Raw genomic sequence first — 6,623 nt, forward strand, 5'->3', positions numbered from 1 at the left:
CAATTTACTTTTATACACTCTTGTACAATTTGCTCAGCATAGTTGGTGCCTCAATTTAGCTGATTCACTGGCAGGCTTGTGCGGTGCCTAATGGTTATCAACGTTTTATACGCCTATTTTTACGGTGCAAACTATGTACAGTCACAAACAGCTCTTTGTATCCTGAGCATATGGTCGAGGGAGACTGAAAGAAAGAAAAACAGAAGAGGTCTGGCCTACAAAAAGAGTGCACACAACATAACATATACAGTACACCAGGCCTACCTCAAAAACCTCCACCAAAACAATGCATGCACTGAAGATGACTATATTCTAAAATAGATTAGAAAGTTCGCTCTACTTTTACTATTTTCACTTCCTCTTTTTGATTCTAGTCCCACATATTCGTTCTCTTTGTTATCTCAAACTCAACCCAGAAAAAAAGTTGACTGCAAGTTCATCAAAAGTGACTGAAAATAATGAGAGGCGAGAAATACTTCCCAAATCGGTGATGACATTCATCATTCTTATAATGAATAATTAGCCCAACTCAATTACCTGCTCATTCATTATTCAGCCCTATTAACAAAGCTCGGAAACTGCAGTTTAAAAAAAGCGCGATGGGTTTCGAGTAACACACCCTTGCACAAACGTTTCTGGAGATGCTTTACCAAATACACAGTCAGAATCCGATGACGTCACTGCTTTACGAACTTCTGATTAATGCAACTGCAAGCATAGCATAAACACCTGTGCTAATTTATGTAAACCGACACGATTTTGGCATCTCAAAGACATCTTAAACATACTGTACCCAGTGTTTGGTTTTCTTGCCCTGATGGTCCCGGGAATCTAATCCAGGTACACACCCTCCTCACACACCCTGTTCAGAAAGAGAAAAGATAATGTCATTAGTGCATGCAACACTGGTTTTATTAAAGCACACACATACCTACAAAAAATGTGCAGCAGTATTCATTATGTCAAGTCATCTAGTACATAAGTTATCTCTAATCGTGCAAGGTATCTGTATTTAATCACTACACATTATCAACAAAGGTATGTCAGTGGGTTAACAAACTTGTTCTCGTAAGCTACTGAACTTGTGCAAATGTGTCCGGCATCGGTCAGATCCCCTGTCAAAGCCTGCTAACCAGCTGTCACTTCAGCCTGACTCCTTATAGGACTTAAGAACAAGCAGCAAAGCAGCAAGAAACCACAAGCATCATTTCTTTATTTTCATTCTCATTCTTTTTCACTACTCCTCTACTATCTCTCCCGGCCCAGGTCAGTGGCTCACCTGACATGGCATCCTTCAGATCCTCAGGGGTTCCAAACCTCTTTCTCTCTGCTGTGGCAGTCGCGCAAGCTTGTACAATCACCATTCGCTCACGTTCTGTGCGAGAAGCTATTTCCCTACCGCTGTCTACAGCCTTCTCTCTCTCCCTCCTCCCTCACTCCCGCACACTCTTTCTTTTGGTTGCTCCCCCTCCTGCTACCTTCACTTGCTTAGAGAAAGGCGCAAAAGAGTGAAAAAAATTATCATGTTTCTTCTGCGTAAGCAGCTGCTCTCTGATTGGCCGGATGGTCCGAAGGAGGCGTCAGCCACGGCGATGGCTGCAGATATTAAAATAGGTCTCGCCTTGCCCTGCTGCTGCAGAAAACGAAAGAAAAGAAGGGCAGGAGAGTGAGTGCGAGTGAGAGACTACCTCTTTTTCAAAGCAGGAAGGAGGTGAGGCCGTGAGTATTTCCTGTTATGCAGCTGAGGCGAGCGAGGACGTCACGCGCAGCATTCGCGCTCTGGCAGTGTGTCAACACAGACGCCGGCTCATCTTGACACTCTCAAGACGGCCTCAGGATTACAACACACACATGCAGATTTCTCCCCGCATCCTTACCGTATTCAATTCAACACTGTGTGTTGTTAGTTAGAGAGCTAACTCTAGTTAGAGAGTTTTAATACTGCCATGAAATAGTAAGTATTGCTGTATAAAATGTTAGGAGAAAATTAAAACCACATTAAAAGAAGCACCACCGCCAATCGCTCATCTCTGATTGTCTTCAATAAAGACTCAGCCTATGTATGTGGCCAGTGGCCACCCTAGATCACTATTTTACTTCCTAACCTTGTATTCTTGAGAAGAAATCCAATTATGTAACCTGAAGCAACAGGTGGAAAAGCACAACCCAGATGCTGGCATCCATTCTGTCACACTGTGTAAGCGGTGATACGCCTCAACTGTTTCCTTCCATACCAGCACCATGAGAACAAATCCTTCCCCTCATCACGCACACGAAAAACAACAGTGGTCCGCTGCACAATCTAGCATTTAACCACAACTGGTGCATGCCAGTTTTCCTGTACCATAAACAGCAAAGCATGCCGCTAGCACCCCCAAGGTCATGAGCTCAAGAGATTAATTGTATACTTTGAATGCAAAAGCTGCTTTGGATTAAAGCATATGCTAAATGCATAAATGTAAATGCAATTTCAGTTTGTAGTTTGTTACAAAATTAGGTGTACCGTAGAAACAATTATCACTCAGAAGTTGATAGTAAATTTGGCAAATTATTACAAAGAAACGGCAAGTAACTCATTGAATTGTAAACATACACCAATAATCTTTGTTTGTAAAACTTTTGTAAAATTTGTAAAAAAAAAAAAAAAAGATGTACCAGAGACCTTGATCCAATTAAAATGGCATGAGCTCTAAAAGACTTGGAGCCAGTGCCCTCTGTAGCCAATGACAGTGTGGTTTGACTAAGTGCTGGAGAGTGACCTTTGCCTTCCTAAATTTGTGCTGAGGGTTCGCGGCATTTTATGGTTCAGTTTGCACTGGGGAACAGGCTGTCACAAAGAAAGCTTCTTCAAATTTCCATCAAAGTGGCACTTAAGAATTTGAAGCCTTTGAATATGCTTCCCTAATTCCAGGAACCCATTTGTTTATGTTGGCATAACTGAATGAAAGCCATTTCGAGAGTTGAATCATAAATGTGTGTGTGTGTTTAAAGTGAGAACATAAGGTGGGTCAGTTTACCTTTAAAAGCGACTTTCCATCAGAAACAATCACAAAAATATTGCCAGAAAGCCTAGATGAGTCAAAGCTCAACACGGAATCAACGTGATTGATTCTGTTGTGGAAAAAAATGCGTAAGGACATTTGTCAAACCTCCAGATCTGTCTGTTTCTTCTTGATGGATAGAACCCAGGTGATGGAAAACAAAATGATGTTTATGTATCATATGTCAGTGTCAGGAAGAGATACTGTGGGTGTGTTTATGCATTGCACTGGACATATATATCAAGCCAGTGCAAAGGGCATTTCTGTTTCATCTATTACTCATCTATTTGGCATAGTCAAATAAACTAATTTGCCTGATGGGTTGTAAATACTTGGCTACACCCTTGACCATGTCTCTACTGGTGTGCTTGGTTGTTACATAACCCTACTGCCTATTCCTACCGGATATACAATCTATAATATCTTATATTAATCATTGAAGAACAGAACAGTAAACATTTTTGACAGAAATGCTTTCCTGTAGCTCAGACAGTACAGCATTAGCAAAGCCAAGGTCATGAGTGCAATTTCCTGCGAAAGCAAGAACTGATCCAAAAAAATAAAAATAAATGAAATGTGTACTTTGAATGCAATGGACGTCGCTTTGGATAAAAGTGTCTGCATAAATGTAAATGACAAAAAAACAGTGGTTCTCAAAATTACATCAATATAAAACATAAAAGCAAAATGTTTTATATATATATATATTATATATATATATATATATATATATATATATACACACGTTAACATTCTTTTGTATGTATTTTGTATATAATGTATGTTTGAGTTGCCACATCAAAAAAAAAAAATGTTCATCCTATCATCCTATCACAGCATGGTCATTTATAGCAGGTGCCACCTGACTTGAGCAACAATGGCATGTCGAGAGTCTCCCTAATGGGGCCCTTCACTGACTGAGAGCGCGTCATGGAACATTCCCGGAACGAGCCAAAGTCCCACCCACCTTCTCTCCTGCTCACACACATGCACACGCACAGGCGGTGTGTACATGAAAATACAGATCACAACATTACCCATGCTGAAAAAATCGAACGGTCTACGACAACACAAACAGCACAGACCATATAACATTAATGACAGTCGCTCCCAAGATAGTGATTTATTTCACTTTCCCGCACCAGCCGTGCAAATTCCTTAGGATATTACGCAATATTCACTATCTCCTACCAAGCAAACGGGGTATTCCCCACATGTCCCAATAAACGGAGGGGACCCATCCGCTACTCGTTTTCACTTAACCGCGCTTTCAAAAAAGAATGTCACTCCTTGACATACTAAGAACAAGGTATACAAGACTAAAACTTACCGATAGACCGTTTTCAAATCAGCCCATAACATTCCAAAAGAGTGTCAAACGCCACTGTCGCCACTTCCAGCTCTGACACAAAATATCAGTTCAACTCGAATTGTGACGACAACGCTGCAGACGCCAGGTGTTAGAGTACAATGTATTGTGTCTTTGCTTCAGGAAGAGATGAAAGTGAGTTAGTCCGCTTCGGCTGGGGGGGAGACGGGGTTGTTCCTAGCGTCGCTTCCCAGAATAGAAAAACGAGAGAGGCAGAGTAGAAAGAAGTAGAGAGAGAATCTGCGCGCGTGTGTCAGTGTGATTGTGACGTCATCGGATCCCCCAGCGCGCGTCCCCGTGGAGCTGCTGGGGGGTGGGGGAGTGGGGTTGACCGAGACTACCCGCCTGCCTGGCCTCTTCCTTGTCTTGATAGAGGAGGGAACTCACTTGGTGACATTTCTCCAGAACGAGCTCCTCTGACTCCAAACCGCGACAGATGTCTTGTGTTCCTGCAATTTGATGCATATGGGCAGGGCGGGAATACGCAGTGACATTAGGTCTATTTGACTTGCACATCACACTAGAGTAATGGAGTTAGATTTCATTTGGAAATGCCCCTTCAAAATGTTAGAGCAGTATTAAATGACAAATTTAGATTTATTATCTGTACCAAGATGTAGATGTAATCATACACAAGCTACTGCACAATATGACTTCTTTCAGCATCACATTTTTCTATTTTCTACTCTAAAATGGCAGTGACTTATTTTCCCTGCCTCCATGCATGACACATATTGTTTAGGAAAAGAAAAACCGTATAGGCAGTAAATGTAGAGGTACCTAGTTGTCCGCTCTGCATCATTGACAGTGTTTACATGCGGTCTATTCTGAAATTTCTTCATATTCTGATTATATAATTGTCATGTAAACGTATCTTGTTTGACATACTTTAGGCCAATATTTCACATATTAATTATATGTGTGTGTGTGTGTGTGTGTGTGTGCGACGTGCGTGTGTGTGTATACACACATGAGTGACAACAAGTTGATTACTGTTCAATATTATTTAAATGCTGCAAAATGCAGTCTTTTTCTGAGCAAAGTTTTAACCAGAATTGGAGTATTATATACATATAAACATGGTCATTGTTCACATGTATGTAGGTCTTGTTTGGCCCCAAATAAAGAGAGATTGTTAAAGTAAACTGAGAAATTCTTGCTTGGTTACCTGTTGCTGTTCAATTTGTGCATGTGCATGAGGTTTTGCCTACATTGTGGGGACCAAATATCCTCATAAGGACAGTAAACCCTACATCAGGGTTCCTCAATTATTTTTCACTGAGGGCCGAATTCTGGCAACAATACCAAGCCAAGGGCCACTGACCTATAGTCTAATGTGAGTTTGAATATTATTTTGCATGATCTTTATAGCCATAGTGAAAGCAACAATAGCCTATATATTTTACCTCAGATCTTGAAAATAAATTAAAGCCGACTTGTACGTTAAAACTTTGAACTCACTGCTAACCAACATGTGTATTCCATAACAAAGATATCAGTCACTCAAAACTGTTCAGTCCATTCACATCTGAATCATCAATTTTCCGTGTTCACTTTTCTTTTCTACACACTCGCCATGTTTTTGCTGTCACATCGTATCTACACTGGACACGACAAAGCATTGCAAATTATCTGAACGTTGTGTCAGTACGTTATAAATAGAAAGAGTCAGCAGTTTACTGTCGGGGATTTGTCGTGTCGCGCCGCATCCAAGACAGCATCACTGATTATAACCAGTTCTTGTATTTTATTGCGTCGCGCCGCTCGCGTCCGGTGTAAACACGATGTTAGTTAATGTAGCTTTCTGATGCTGTGTTTGAATTTTCATGCCACACTATTTGAAATTAGCGCTGGGCCAAACTTTTTTTTATCACACAGGCCGCCTATTGAGGAACCCTGCCCTACATTGTGGGAAACCAAAACGCAGGAAGGCTTGTTTGAGGCTTCAGTTTAGGGGTGGGAGATAGAAAATATCTCTAGCTCATTATAAAATCAATAGAAATCATGGGAAAGTCCTGTCCATGATATGAAATGTGCATGTTTGTCTTGTCGGGAGTGGTGCATCTGTTCTGTATTGTGTTAAATGGATTACTGACTAGGTTAGAGTGGCTTATGTTTCCTTTAAGGAGCTTGTGATCACATCAGCTGTGACCTGGAGTTCATATTGGCAATAGGGAGCTCCTCTGTAATCCTCAGCAAGGGCATCCCCAAAG

At 41.1% G+C, this 6,623-nt stretch overlaps 1 protein-coding gene across 4 annotated transcripts in view; it reads right to left on the minus strand.

Annotated features, from left to right (window-relative positions):
- The window catches only part of LOC107675072 (transcription factor HIVEP2-like), a 73,561-nt gene extending 68,937 nt beyond the window's left edge, over window positions 1-4,624 (minus strand). For 3 of the 4 annotated variants that reach the window (XM_016469271.1, XM_016469274.1, XM_016469273.1), the window contains exons 1-2: window positions 4,372-4,624; window positions 794-862 (exon numbers count right to left, since the gene is read on the minus strand). The gene's annotated coding sequence lies outside the window, so the exon portion shown is untranslated. Of the gene's footprint in view, window positions 1-793; window positions 863-1,279; window positions 1,354-4,371 lie in introns of those variants that run through there. The other variant, XM_016469272.1, reaches the window with a different exon arrangement.
- Window positions 4,625-6,623: the final 1,999 nt, after the last annotated feature.

The sequence above is a fragment of the Sinocyclocheilus anshuiensis genome, unplaced genomic scaffold, assembly GCF_001515605.1.
Source record: "Sinocyclocheilus anshuiensis isolate Anshui unplaced genomic scaffold, SAMN03320099.WGS_v1.1 scaffold776, whole genome shotgun sequence".
Taxonomy (NCBI): Eukaryota; Metazoa; Chordata; class Actinopteri; order Cypriniformes; family Cyprinidae; genus Sinocyclocheilus; species Sinocyclocheilus anshuiensis.